The sequence below is a fragment of the Danio rerio genome, chromosome 6, assembly GCF_052040795.2.
Source record: "Danio rerio strain M-AB ecotype USA chromosome 6, GRCz13ab, whole genome shotgun sequence".
NCBI classification, from domain to species: Eukaryota; Metazoa; Chordata; class Actinopteri; order Cypriniformes; family Danionidae; genus Danio; species Danio rerio.
Window position 1 is genome coordinate 19,051,253 of NC_141026.1, and position 13,399 is coordinate 19,064,651.

The window sequence follows — 13,399 nt, forward strand, 5'->3', positions numbered from 1 at the left end:
AAGAGGGCGAAAGGTACAAAGTTAGTTTTTTAAAATAAAAAAGTAGTTCTACAGACCTTTTCACAGCACTTTTATTAGATTTTAGAACTCTGGAGACCAATACTGCAGAGCTTTTCACATTTGCCACATCTTCCTCATTTGCACTGAAAGCAAGAAAGCGTGTATTGTAAAACTGAGACTGGTCTAGGTGATAAAAAAGCTGATAACGCGTGTGTAAAATAAAATTAAATATATATATATATATTAACTGCTATCAGTGAATGATTATTTGCAGCATTCCTAGAAATGTATTATGCAAAAATCACCTTTATCACATTTAATACAATTATGTGGCAACCGTTTGGGAATATAGCCAGCCTCTAATGATAATTAATAGACCCAAAAATGAAAATTTACTCAACATTTACTGTTCCATATCTTTATGAGTTTCCTTTTTCTGTTGAACATAAAAATATATTTTGAAGAATAGTAGAAAAAAACATTGCTACAGGTTTCCAATATTTTTCAAAGTAACTTCATTTGTGTTCAACAGAAAAAAATTATTCAAACAGGTTTGTGAGAAGTGAAGGGTGAGTAAATGATGACAATTTTTAGTTACTGGTGAACGATCCCTCTAATAAATTGATTTGATGAAGTTACAACCAACAGATTCTCTAAGGAGGCCGTCAAAATGAACTGTAACCACAGGAGGTTGCAAATTTCATGAGTGCATGACATGTCAGTATTGGACCTCTGTATCATACCCAGTACTGCCCCCCAGCAAGGACAACAGCTTCTATTCAGTCATTGACAGGCCCAGCTACATGCATCATTTCAGCAAGTTAATGGGCCTAGAGAGGCGTGAAGGACAGAGAAGTAAACTGTAAGCCAACTCAATACACAGAACAGGTCACTCTATAAAGTCCCCTAGAACAAAATACCGTATTGACTGTATTCACTAATTAGCAAAACTGCCTGTCTTCACTGATGAAATTACAATTGATAAACATTGACATTTAGAGACAAGTAGAAAGTCATAGCTATTCAAACACTGTTGTAAAGGAAATAACATGTTTTAGAGGTTCACCCCTCTCACCTGGGATCAGAAACTATGGTAGAGGCTGTTAATGTTCCTGATTGACAACTTAAAAAACAGCAATGCATACAATATTATTAAAATATAAAGGGTTAAGATCTGGTTTAGGGCTAGCAGTTTGTAATGCATGCATTTCTGCTGTTACTATATTGTAGGTACTCAGAAAATACTCAACTCCTTCTTTATTTAACAGTATAAACTGTCATATTTAAAATGCAAATGTCTAAGGCCTCTAAACGATCAACATTTTTTTTTCCGGGAGAGGCAGCTCACTTTATTTATGTACTCTACTACACTGTTTGAATTGTCCAGTGTGTTAATTTAACAATAATTCTGTAAATATCTAATCATTTTTTGCAAATAAATATCAATGACTTTGCTAAAAGTCATATTTATGCTCAGCTTGGCCTCTGAATAAAACTGAGATATTTCTTCTCCTTGAATATTGTTCTTCAGTATAATTGTATATGTGTCATAAAAGCACAATGTAAACATTATGACAATAAACAAAAAATAATTTATTAAATAAGTTATTATTTCATTTAAAAAAAGGTTTTGTCTAAAGTCTCAATTAACTATTTCATAAGAGTAAGACAAAAAGTCAATAAGACCATAAGGTTGCATTTAAAGGACACCTATAGTGAAAATCATCTTTTGTAAGCTGTTTGGACAGAACTGTGTGTATAGTGTGTCCACAGTCATATTGGGGTGATACAAACAAAATAAGTCTCTTTTTTATTTACTGACGTTAAAATAGGATCCAAATTCCTTCCATTTTGAGGCCGACTGCGATGTGACGTAGGAGTGCGGTTTCCCTGACCACCGAATTGATTGACAGCCGCGTTTTAACATGTATCCATAGTAATGCTTATAATCATATCAACAAGATAGGAAATGTATATTACATGGATATTAACGTATCCTGACAAATTTGCTAAGCAAAAACATTCATTTTCTTTTTGGCTCAGTCCCTTTATTAATCTGGGGTCGCCACAGTTTCTGTGTGGAGTTTGCATGTTCTCCCCATGTTCGTGTGGGTTTTCCCCAGGTGCTCCGATTTTCCCCACAGTCCAAAGACATGCGGTCCACGTGAATTGGGTAGGATAAATTGTCTGTAGTGTATAAGTGTGAATGAGTGTGTATGGATGTTTCCCAGAGAGAGGCTGCGGCTGGAAGGGCATCCACTGCATAAAACATGTGCTGCATAAGTTGGCGGTTCATTCCGCTGTGGCGACCCTGGATTAATAAAGACACTAAGCTGAAAAGAAAATGAATGAATGAATAATGAATAATCTGATAGGTGTTTTGAGCTGAAACTTTACAGACACATTCTAGAGACACAAAATACTAATCTTAAATCTTTAAAAAGGGGTGAAATAGGAGCCCTTCAAATAAGTTGTCATTAAATAATACTTTTTTCCTCTCCCTCTTCTCAGTACCTGCTTGTTTGTTTTAGCATTTAATAATAATAATTATGATTTTTTTTTGTAGATGTGATTTAAATTGTTAAAATTAGGGACATTAACAATCCTAATAACTGATGTAAGCAAATTAAGTCAAAGTCTGTCTGTCGGTATGTCAATCTATTTTTTACATTTAAACACCATATATAAGGAACTAAGGGTTAATGCACTATTGCACGAACACTGTTAAACCATGTGTCCATCTCAACTGCCAGAGGCCACAGTTCTTTTATTCCTTTAATAAAAGGCAACAGCCTAAGTCTGTTATTCACATAAGGCTTTTGTACTCTGACCTGAACCTTAATGCAACTGCACTGTATAAAATACATTACTTACAGCTGATGTCAAAGCAATACATAAATCCAGTTATTTACTCCAGTTTTTGCAGTTTCATCTGGGAAAAATTGAATTATTGGTTATTTGTAATCACATTTCACACTGCTTATATTACCTGGGGTTTACTACTAATCCTGGGTATTCGTTTAAAGAGATGAGTGCACCCAAAACTGAAAATTCTTTCATCATTTAGCTACTCACACTCCACTTGTCACAAATCCGATTGAGTTTTTTTTTTCTGTTGATACTGAATATTGCTAACCATCGACTTGAATAGTATTTTGTTTTCCTTCTATGGAAGTCAATGTTATCAGTACCAATCGTAAAGGTTTGAAATCACTTAAGAGTGAGTACATACTGAGTAATAGGGCTGAGCAATATATTGTTTGAGCATCGATATCGTAATGTCTATCTGTAATACTCACATCGCAGGATTAGATTATTTATTAAATATATATATAAATTAAATTAATATAAATTAATTAATTTATTTATTATTTATTTATTTATTATTTATACAAAGATGACCATGCAATTTTACATTTGATTGTTCAATTTCTATCCTTGAATACTGTTACACTCCTCAGAAAGCCATAAAGCACTGACTATATTAACTTTTTAGTATATATGCTCTTAAATAATTGTATTTTATGCTGATGCACTGCATAGAAAAAGACTTGATCACCCCAGTTGATCTAAATTAAATCATTTCAAATAGAGCTATTCAAATCTTCTGGTGAAATTATGCAACTTGCAATATGTACTGCAGCAAAACAACATGCAATCATGCAAGCTCTACTGGGTAACATTTCATTTTGAAAGGCGACTATCACTTTAACAGATGTTTCAAACTTTAATAAATGAAAATATTCTCGTTTCATATCTGTCACTGATCAAAATACAGAATACAGCATTTTTACACTGATTTTACAGTGTCTTGCCAGTACTTAAAAAAAACTTTAGACTTAATTGTCTGTTGCTAACTGTGCAGCATCAACAAGTAAACCATTTCACACTGAACACACACAGCACTGCAATGCAATGTGGTGTTACTCCAGAGCATGGTTTCTAAACACAGGGTAAAAAGCAATGCTAACACCCATTTTAAACTACAGGTGTCATTTTTTTTTTTACTCTGGGTTAAAAACAGTAGCCCCTTTCACATAGTGATACCGGTAAATATCCGGAAAATTTCCGGAACGACTTTACCGGTATATTAAAAAAAGCGCTGTTCACACAGCCGAGGACGTTACGGAAATTTTCCGGAAAAGAGCATTCACACATCCATTCCAAAATACCGGTAAATTCTGACATCATTCACCACAAATGAGCTTTAAACGGCTGCGCTTGTATTTGTAAACATTTGACTAAATTACAGACTCTGTGGATGATCAATATTGTGAACAACTTTCGCAGGATCACTTTCTCATGTCGAGATGTTCATAATATGTGCGTGTGCAGGCGCTCATAGGAGCACGCAAAGCTTGAAGGTAAACAAACAACGGCTTATCATAAGCATCTCATCGATGATTATTTACACAGTTGGCATTAAGAAGAACATATAAACATGATCTGACTAACTTCTAGCAGCTAAATGTGTCTGGAAAAATATTCAAAGGCTTTTATCCTCACAAACCGCGCGGAAGTAAATGCGTCTGACTGTTGTGATTGGCTAAAGCAGACGTCTCACGTCAGCACGTTCTAGACGTGCACGCGCTTATTACGGGAATCTTCCTTCTGCATTCACACAGCGCAGCATTCCGGCAAATTGCCGGTAATGTTACAACTTCTCTTTCCGGAAAATAGCCAGAACGAATTTACCGGTATTTTCAAAAAGGACCTGTTCACACATACAACCTTTCCGGAAAATTGCCAGCAATTTTCCGGAAAGGTCTGTATGTGTGAAAGGGGCTATAGTTTAGTAGGACCACAAACTGGTGTCAAAGTTACTTTAAATGGCACCTAGATTACCCATTTTTTCAGATTTAATATAAGTGTTTTGCGTCTCCAGATTAAGTCTGTAAAGTTTCAGCTCAAAACATCCATCAGATTTTTCTTTACACATTTTACAAGATTCTATTTTATACATTTTTGCACTAGGGGGCTGTTTTGTCATACTGCGCCTTTAAGGCTAGTCCTCCCCACCTACTGTTTCTACGTGTCTTTCTGCGTGCCTTAATCTCCTCCCTAAGCTGCGTCAGACATTAGACAGACTGAAAGGAAGATGATCTCATCTAGCGTTTGTGAGAAATACTACAGTAAGAACTTTACCAATGAGTATTTGTTGTGCAGTTGCATTGATGAGTCACACACAATGTTGTTACAAAGTTCACGCGCACACACACAGATACACACGCGCGCACGCACCGCAGCAGACACACACACAGACAGACAGAGCGCGTTTACCTTTGCACTCTTTTTGCACGTGAATGTTACAGGATACAGCTTAATCTTCACTGCTGTGTAGATATCTGTTATGTTAATGTATAAAATAACCCTGATTTAATGTCCACAAACCGGGATTGAAGTGTCTTCCTTTATAACTGTTCTGACAGGCGGCTGTGCTGATGACATAAAGCTGAAGTAAATCGCTGTAATTCATTACACACGTGCACTACATTTTTTCGTTTTAAACATGTGAAACTCACTCTTGATCACATTTGATGATGATTGATGATCCTAGTGAACTGAACAGACCTTTTATTCCCTCGGTTGCTTTGGGCACGTCTGGTCTTGTTGATATGATTATACACGTGACTAACGGGACATGGTAATACGCAGCTGTTAATCAATTCAGTGGGCGGGGGGACTGCGCTCCTACATCAAGTTGCGGTCGATCTGAAAACCGCTCCAATTGGTCCACTGTTTTTATGTTGTTAAATTTAAAAAAAGGAAGGACTGGGTGTGTTTATTTCACCCCAATATGACGGTCTATACCAGGGGTGGCCAACCCTGTTCCTGGAGAGCCTCCTTTCTGCAGATTTCAGTTGCTACCCATATCAAACACACCTGAACCAATTAGTTAGGACCTGAACACCACGTGATAATTACAGGCAGGTGTGTTTGATATGGGTTGCAACTGAAATCTGCAGGAAGGTGGCTCTCCAGGAACAGGGTTGCCCACCCCTGGTCTATACACTATATCTACACATATGTCTGTCCAAACAATTTGAAAACTAGATTTTTCACTATAGGTGCCCTTTCAGGCAAGTCATTTCACTCGGCCGCCATCTTTGAAACACCTCTTGGGCAGTATGTTTGGGCATTCTGTCTGAATGGGGAAACATCAAATTCTCCAAAACTGCTTGCCAAGCTTACAATTAATTTTCATATTAGGGATCACCAAAAACAACTGTCTCTTTAGTTTCATTTCTAAACATCCAAATCACACAAATCTGCAGAAACTCACGTTTGGTCTGAGCAACTCCCCCGGAGTATCATCAGTATAGAACATTTCAATGTGTTCATGTCATTGACCCATAGACATTTCCTGCTTGTTTTCAAACTATTTCATGACTGTAAAAAGAGGCAATTAAATCATAACCTAATGTTAAAACAGCTATCATAACATTATTTATCAATATGTGCCTTATTTTGGATTCTCGAAAGCTATAAAAACTAAAAATGTAAAACAGCAATTACGTTGGGACCATTGTTTTTCTTAACATCCCTCAAAATGGTCTATATTGCGATCAATGATTGGCTCTTGTACTAGAAGGCCGGATTTATTCACCATATAGCGATCGATGATTGGCTCCTACACTAGAAGGCAGGGCTTTATTCACCATATTGGCCTTTACACTTTTTTTCCACTATTTTGGCCCTGACCTGGTTGAAAGAGGTGTGCCGCAGGGGCTCATGCACGCTTGTAGTGTGAGTGCAAAGCATGCCTGAGCTCGAAACTGAAGACGAGACGTGACTTTTAAGGGACTGTTTCATATGGCTTTATTAATCATTCTTACTGTTCAATGAAAGCAAACTGTCATAGATTATTAAAGACGCAAACCCCTCACTGCACCACAGCTGCACCTGCAGCAAACCTCCTAATTCCTGCTGCACGATGACTTTATGATCGTTTATGAGCATCAAAAGTGGCTGATCTGTTCAGCGAAATATTTGACTGCGTGTTACTGCATATCAAACAACTAAAACAATATAACTAAAGAAATCTCCACTGTGCTGAGTGAGAGAGCTTCTTACTGAACAGCGTTCTTACTGATGACGTAAGGCCTGAATGCGATGAGAGGGCGGGCCATCGGGGGAGACGGGAGGGAGGACAAGCGTGCTTTGGCCTGGTTCTAGGCAACTGTACATAGTGTGTGTATGCCCTTAATGGTGTCTACCAATCAGCAGAAGGCAGTCTTTATGCCATCATTGGTTGATTGAAGTTGTAGGTCTTAAAACGAGTGGCCTGTTTAAGCTTTGTGAGGATAAAATGATTAACAGCCACATCAAAAGTGGAATCTACTCATAAATCTACTCTGAAGAAAGTATAATTAGCTGATAGCGTACTGCTAATTTCAATAGTGTCAGCTAGTCTTCTCAAGTCTCTGGTAACTGTTAGCATGTTGACTTCATCCGTCTCCTGCAAACAATGCTGAATCAACACTTGTCAGATGTGATTTAGCCTGTTAATGGGCGTTATGCACACAAAAAACAGCACAATTTTTTTTATTGATCAGCAACACTGATAGCATAAAGACCACCTTCTGATTAATAATAGACACCCTCTCAGTAGCATATTGAGCTCAGAAAATGTAAATACGGAACTACAGTCAATAAATTAATAAATTTTATTAATTCATTAATAAAGACTCAATTCAAAAGTAATACAAAATTAATAAACATTGGGGGTGGGGGGGTTTGTGAAATTTATTTAAGTACTGATATATTTATTTATGCAGGAATTTGTATATATGTATTCATTTATTTGTAGATTTAATGTATTATTTACAAAAGAATTTGTGGATTTATTTATTTATTGTTTTGCAAGTTTTGTCCTCCATCCTAATTCTAAAATTCACTCAGTAATCCTACCTGGCCTGGTAGTGTTGGGCTCATGACTGGTGGTTGACAATGTAACTGGGTCTGCCTCTTCACTGTTACTTCACTGAACAGATAAAGTACAAAAATAAGTTTGATTATACATAAAGTAGACAATGTTGTTTTGTATAGCGTAATGTTAGCTTACAGGTGTTGTGCCGAATTTTAACTTCCTGCCAGAATTGGACTCCCCGGCCACCTCGTCGTCTTCATTTGTACTGTAGGCCTACTATCACTGGTCTTATGGAAAAAGTCCTCTGCTTAGTCAGTTCCTTTGCGCTTTCTTTCCATTTCAGCTCTTATTTTTTCCTCGCATAACACCAACAACATGTTGTTTTTTTGAGCAAGGTGCCGCTATCAGGTCAAAAGATAATTATGTCACTAACTGAATAAAAAGATTTGAGGTATGAGAAAATAATAAAAAAGAGTGGGGCTGCGAGGAAAGGCTGCAATAAAATAATGAGTTTGAGTACAGTTAGCCCAGAAGGAATCCAAATAATGTCCAACAGGAATGGATATACCAAAATCTGTGCATACGGTGTGATCCATTCAAGAAATTCAAATAATGTCCAACAGGAATGGATATACCAAAATCTGGAAAAAGAGCAAGTTTTTTGTTAAAGCTATACATGATTTGTGAAAGCTTGGGGACCTTTAATTTGACAGTTTTGACTTTTTTTGCGATTCTGACTTTTCTTGGAAGAGTAAGTCTATAAAAGGAGAAAAAGAAAAGGTTATGAGGAAAAAAAAGTCAAAACTGATTAGAAAACAATTTTGATTTTTACATTTAACACAACCAACTGGCCCTAAATTAACATGAGCTGTTTGTTCAAAATACTCTTTCATAGAAGTATCTTCTGCAAAACAAACAAATACTGCTTTGATTGTTTTCCAAAAGCTGAAAAACAACACAAGGCTTTAAAACAGTTTGACTGTGACTTTTTGAAGTATTCAGGCACAATTTTCAGGCACATATGCAAAAGACCTTTTGTCTTTTGTATAATGTACACAAATTTGTTGTACATTTTCTATATCCTTTTTTTAACCCCCCTCCCCCCAAAAAACAATACAAAAACAAAACAAAACATAAAGCACTGAGTACTTCAATTAAACCTTTAACACATGTCATTTGTTAGTTTATGTTGATGCACTCGCCTACAAATCACCACAATCTGATAAAATGGCTTCATACCGCATATTAGAGTAATGTAATATTTCGCAGATTCAGATTTTTCACAGACAGGTTTCACAGACAAACCTTTGGGTCTATGATCGTGATGACGGAAAATGCGAAATCCAGTCATGAAAAGAGAATTAATTGCGGAATATGACATTATATTGTAGATTTGTTTATAAAAGGATACCATGCTGGACACTCAATAATTCGAAACATGGACTAATTTATGAAAACAAACCTTAAAATGCAGTGGCGCAGAAGGTAGTGCTGTCGCCTCACAGATAGAAGGTAACTGGTTCGAGCCTTGGCTGGGTCAGTTGGCGTTTCTGTGTGTAGTTTATATGTTTTCGCCGCATTTGTGTGGGTTTCCTCTGGGTGCTTCGGTTTCCCCCACAGTCTAAAGACATGTGGTACAGGTAAATTGGGTAGGCTAAATTGTCCGTAGTGTATGAGTGTGTAAGGATGTTTCCTAGATATGGTTTGCAGCTGGAAGGGTATTCGCTGCGTATAACATGTGCTGGATAAGTTGGCGGTTCATTTCGCTGTGGCAACACCGGATCAATAAATGGACTAAGCTGTAAAGAAAATGAATAAACGGTTCTCAATAAGCATTCTTTAGCAATCATGTGTCCACTATCGCCAACGTTCAGTTCCCAAACTCAAGACCACAAGACGCCTGAAAGTTCCCGGATGTGTTCTTGATAGAGGAAGCATTGATGCAGACTTGAGCAAAAAACTTGCTTGCGAAGTCCCAGAAGTCATTGCGAATAAATAAAGGAGAGGGAGGCGCAGCATTTTATGTAGTTACTAAAGTTCAGAGATTTAGACTCTGGAGTTTCTCAACGTGCAAGGGTGAAAGTAAACATTAACATGTAAATTTTAATAAAGACATAAACTCATTAAGGGTGTTTATTTCCTGAAATTCATAATAAAATTAGTCTTATTTGTAATGTGCATAGTATATGTGTAAGGTTTTTGTACATGTTATATATAAAAACAATAAATCATTGTATGAAATCTGGGATATTTAAATAATTTTCCGTCAAAATGCGTGAAGGTTGTGTGACTGTGATCTGGAAGAACCACTGGGAAGAACGAAGCATCTAATTTCTCACAGGACACGCTCTCTGTTGTCGAGGTCCCCTGAGTTCATTCTACCAAGATAACCTGGCAAAAACACTCTTCATAAGAACACGAGTCAGCTATTTGCGTTTTTGGAATTAAGAAACAACCATTGTCTTCAAGTCCTTGGTGTTCGTGCGAATAATAAAAATGGTGCAGTTTTGTTTACCACGAGGCAAACAAGCATCATGTGTTTTCAGCGTATGTTGTCCCCTTTCACTGACGTTAGGCCCCATGACGCTTCAAGCAAAACAATCATGAACCATCTTGGACGAGATGAGTCTGGCTGTAGTAACAATACAGAAGGGGTTGTGATTACAGAACACAATACAAAACACCATCGCCTCACAGCAATGGTTAGTTGGGTCGAATTCCAACTAGACCAAGAGGCCTTTCTGTGCACAGTTTACTTGTACTCCCCGTGATCGCAGTTGATCATGTGTTTCCTCTGGGTGCTCCGGTTTCCCCTACTGTGCTGTCCAAAAGACTCATAGACATAGTGTACAGGTGAATTAGATAAACTAAACTGGCTATAGTGTCTGCATGTGTGTAAATGAGAAAGTGTATGCATGGATCGCCATGTATTGTTAAGAAACTTTTGTCTGTGAAAATAAAGAATAAGAGCATTATACTGTCACTTATAGAAATTTGTTTTGTTAAAGTAACAAATAACATCCTCATCGTGATAAAAGCAATATCAAAAACTCAAATCATTCCAATAATATAATAATATTAAATTGACAAATGTTTCCCCCAAAAAATTATTAATTGATAAATTATTCCATGAAATATTCCCTTCTTACAAACGGTGGATTTATAGCTACATCAAATGTTATATGTTGGCCTTTTTGTGTGAAAATACACAATAAATATATGCATACATTGAATACTATCCAATTTGAATTGAATGAATTTTGTGACTTGGGACGATCCTGTGCAGTACCCAAATAAAGCGTCCACTCTTCCACTACTGTATATTTTCTGTTTAGTCACAGGCCACAGCCAATCTATGGCCACAGCGCGTGTGGTGGCTGCGTAGGGAATGACAGCTCCTGTGACGACAATTTTACTAACACAAGTTTGGTTTGTGATGGGTGAAGTACAACAGGTCATTTTCGATGTTCTGGTAAGCCTACAAATGAAAAAGTCAAGGTAATACGACGCAAATATGTGACGAAATAGGCTAACACATTATGCTAAGTGGATGTACTAACATTATTTAAGGCTGACATCCCGTTTAGGTCGTGAGTCGAACTGAATATGATGATCATACATTTGCTTCAAGCCCTCACAGAACAATTTTTGCATGAAAAAAGATGTTTTAATGTTACTTTTACTTGATTTTTGATTTCGTACAAAAGATTTACCAGGAATTACGACGCTATGTCAGTTCAGCTAACACCAATGTGTAAGTGCATATTTAAGCTAGGTTGAATTGGTGTCAATTGTTTAAGTAGAATTGATCATTGATTTTAATGCATTTATAACTGAATCATCATGATGCTAAATCTTGTCACTGTGAATAAGTTTTTACTTAATGGTATACTTTAAACTTGATTTTCGCTCTGCGTTTTCTGGTAGACTTACAAAGAACAAAGAGAAACGATGCAACCTTTTCAGTCCATCTATGCACAAGCAACACAAGTGATGGTAAGTGCATTTCTGCTATTTTACGATAGAGTTTATGCAACAATCATTCTAGGTTGAATTGGTGTTGATTTGTTATTGAGTGAAGGTATTCGCAAGATCCACTTTTTATTAACGATGACGACACATTTATAAATGTAAATCAGTAGAATGGTAAATGCAATCAATGTTAATTGGTAAATGCATTCAATGTTAATCAATGTTTTAGGGTAAAATAATATGTGCATGTTGCTATTTAACTTGATTTAACTAAAGCGTGCTGTGAACAGGAAGACGCTCTAAAGCGCGGCTGCTAGTGCAATGGCGTCTAAACTCATGACATCTAAACTCAGTTTTTTTCACTGGATACATTAGAAATTATGAAAAAATACTGTAAATTAATAATTATCAATCAATAATCAATAAATAAAAGATGGAACGCTTCACGAATTTGCGTGTCATCCTTGCGCCTCTTGCGGGAGAATCTTCGGTTCCCTTCCCGTTCCACAGTTCCACTTTCCCTTCTTCCTGATTGGCCCGACGTCTGGCTCGGGATTGGTCGACGCAAAGTTCCACAAAGCGTGCTTCCGAATTTGGTCATGTCATGTAGCGTGCCGTTGGCTCTTTGAGAAAGTTCCACTGAACGTGCGCTCCGATTGGCCGCTGGGCGGGACCTCCAGGAAGCGCGATTTATAAAGCGGTGCAGTAGATAGAGGAAGTTAAAAAAGGAGACAAAATAGACTATAAAGACGACAAGCTTCGTTGTAAATGTTTATTTTGTTTGACAAAAAATAGATATATACATGTATATGTTTTAGGGCTTTATGATAGCATAGAAAAACGCGATTATTTCTAAAATAACATTTCCCTAGAAAAATGCATTTTTTTTTCTGTGTTATTAAATCATTTACTTAATAATATTAAGTGGTTAAAAGATATTGTTCAGATGCAATTAACTCTAATTCTAAATATTATAAGTCTAATAACACTGTCAAGGTGCAAACATTTAGTCTTTAAAACAACTAAGCAAGATAAATGTTTATTTTGTATAAAACAAATATAAATATACATGTACAAGTTGTAGGGCTTTATGATAGCATAGAAAATGCTATTATTTCTAAAATAACAATTATGATAGCATAGAAAATGCTATTATTTCTAAAATAACAATTATGATAGCATAGAAAATGCTATTATTTCTAAAATAACAATTATGATAGCATAGAAAATGCTATTATTTCTAAAATAACATTTATGATAGCATAGAAAATGCTATTATTTCTAAAATAACAATTATGATAGCATAGAAAATGCTATTATTTCTAAAATAACATTTATGATAGCATAGAAAATGCTATTATTTCTAAGATAACATTTCCCTACAAAAATGCATTTTTTATCTGTGTTATTAAATCTTTTACTTAATAATATTAAACAGTTAAAAGATATTGTTCAGATGCAAATAACTAATTTTAAAAATTAAGTCTAAGTCTAAAAACACTGTAAAGGTGCAAACATTTAGTCTTTAAAACAAATAGGCAAGATATTCTGACTCTT

The 13,399-nt window shown here is 36.1% G+C and overlaps 2 protein-coding genes across 13 annotated transcripts in view; both read left to right on the top strand.

The window, feature by feature from the left end:
- LOC147843474 (uncharacterized) overlaps window positions 1-13,399 on the top strand; it is a 388,615-nt gene that overhangs the window by 217,139 nt on the left and 158,077 nt on the right. The gene's annotated exons all lie outside the window — the stretch shown is intronic.
- Window positions 1-13,399, top strand: part of slc19a1 (solute carrier family 19 member 1) — a 50,808-nt gene that overhangs the window by 9,926 nt on the left and 27,483 nt on the right. For 4 of the 12 annotated variants that reach the window (XM_087256992.1, XM_087256997.1, XM_087256986.1 and 1 more), the window contains exons 1-2: window positions 11,264-11,368; window positions 11,798-11,866. The gene's annotated coding sequence lies outside the window, so the exon portion shown is untranslated. Of the gene's footprint in view, window positions 1-11,263; window positions 11,625-11,797; window positions 11,867-13,399 lie in introns of those variants that run through there. The other 8 variants (XM_087256993.1, XM_087256998.1, XM_087256987.1 and 5 more) reach the window with 3 other exon arrangements.